This window comes from Homarus americanus, unplaced genomic scaffold, assembly GCF_018991925.1.
Source record: "Homarus americanus isolate GMGI-L3 unplaced genomic scaffold, GMGI_Hamer_2.0 scaffold47090, whole genome shotgun sequence".
Taxonomy (NCBI): Eukaryota; Metazoa; Arthropoda; class Malacostraca; order Decapoda; family Nephropidae; genus Homarus; species Homarus americanus.
Genome location: NW_024735710.1, coordinates 7,501 through 9,446, shown reverse-complemented (window position 1 = coordinate 9,446; position 1,946 = coordinate 7,501). Strand labels below are relative to the sequence as shown.

General features: G+C 55.8%; 1 non-coding gene across 1 annotated transcript in view; it reads left to right on the top strand.

Moving 5' to 3' along the window:
- The first annotated feature begins 382 nt into the window (after nt 1-382).
- LOC121871607 overlaps nt 383-1,946 on the top strand; it is a 4,199-nt gene continuing 2,635 nt past the window's right edge. The window contains exon 1 of the ribosomal RNA XR_006089914.1: nt 383-1,946. This exon is cut by the window's right edge and continues 2,635 nt beyond it. This is a non-coding gene — a ribosomal RNA (large subunit ribosomal RNA).

Below are 1,946 nucleotides of genomic sequence, written 5' to 3'. Positions count from 1 at the left end.
CTGTGACTCTCGCTCTCTTTCTCCGGATAAACAAGTGCCACTGCTGTGGCATGCGGGAACGGGGAAAGAGGTCAAAGTTTAAGCGGCAAAGGTGCGGCCGAGTAAGGGCGGAACACGAGCGTATATGCATTAAAACTGTGTGTGTATATGACTCTGCGAGAGATGTTCTGCTGGAACACTTTTCCTATTGGCTATTTACCACTCAATGAGAAGGAACGGAGTCAGGGGTGGGAGTGCCGGCGCCATGGCCGCTGGCACCCCCGCGACAAGCCCCTCAAACCTTCCTGCCTGGTAATGTCGGTGGTGAAGAAAGTCGGTGGCAGAGCGTCTTCCGCTTCGTGGTTGGGGAACTTGTTCCCCCTAAGGATGATGAGACCACGATCGACCTCGTAGTAGGAGAGAGCTACCCGCCAAATTTAAGCATATTAATAAGCGGAGGAAAAGAAACCAACAGGGATTCCCTTAGTAAGGGCGACTGAACCGGGAAAAGCCCAGCGCATAACCTCGATGTCTTCGGGCACGAGGGGTGTTGCGTTTCAGAGGGTCCAGCACGCCGGCCCATACCGTCTAAGTCAAGCTTGAAAGCGGCCACTGCCCATGGAGGGTGACAGGCCCGTATGGCGGCGCCCGTGAGGGTACAGATGGGACGGTCGGAAAGGGCCTCTCTGTAGAGTCGGGTTGCTTGAAAGTGCAGCCCAAAGCAGGTGGTAAACTCCATCTAAGGCTAAATATGACCACGAGACCGATAGCGAACAAAGTACCGTGAGGGAAAGTTGAAAAGAACTTGAAGAGAGAGTTCAAGAGTACGGAAACCGTTAAGAGCCAAACGGTGGAAACTCGAAGGTCGAACTGAGGGGATTCAGCTCGTCGGCTGTCGGCTGGGTGGGTGTTGTAATTGAGCGACCCAAAATGTTTGGCGCGCCCCCACGCTGGCGTCGGCGGGCGTATTTCGCCTCGTAGTAGGTCACCGCGACCCGTTGCCGGGGACGTCGAAGGCCCGGTCGGACTGGTACCTCGCCGCCGACTCTCTCAGCTCGTCTGGGGAGACCGCGCGACGGGGAACCACCGCAAACTTGGTTGTCTCTGCGACGTCGTGCCGAGAAGAGTTTTCAGCACGCTGCTTTCGGCGGTGGTTTTGGCTTCGCGGTAAAAGGTCGAGATCCAATTCGACCCGTCTTGGCAGAACTGGCGCTGTGGGATGAACCAGTCAATGGCCTACTCAAACCCAAAGGCGAAATGAGTGACGGCGCCTGGGCAGCTGTAATTATACCGCGCGCCTTTGGGCCGATCCTGACTGGTTGCTCAGGCCTTCGCCACGCCATGATTGCCGGGTGAGATACTTTCCTGCCCCGGACGTTGCGTGGTGGTGGAGGTCGTCAGGCGATGGTCGAAGTCAATTTCCCCGTGGAGGGGCGAAGCTCCGGATCTGCTAAGACGCCGCGAAAAGTCATTGGGTCTCGAAGCGGCTGTCGGGTAAAACGGTGGAGGTGCACCGGGCAGGCTCTTCCGCGGGCAGTCGGCAAGCACGCGCGGCAGGCATCTCAAAGATGGTGGAACTAAGTGCTCAATAGGATGAAGCCAGAGGAAACTCTGGTGGAGGTCCGTAGCGATTCTGACGTGCAAATCGATCGTCGGAGCTGGGTATAGGGGCGAAAGACTAATCGAATCATCTAGTAGCTGGTTCCCTCCGAAGTTTCCCTCAGGATAGCTGGAACTCGCAGGGTGAATTTCATCCGGTAAAGCGAATGATTAGAGGTCTTGGGGACGAAACGTCCTCAACCTATTCTCAAACTTTAAATGGGTGAGATGCCGAGCTTGCTTGTAGGGATGAAGCTCCGGCGACTAATCTGAGTATCTAGTGGGCCACTTTTGGTAAGCAGAACTGGCGCTGTGGGATGAACCAAACGTCGAGTTAAGGGGCCTAAATGAATGCTCATTCAGATCCC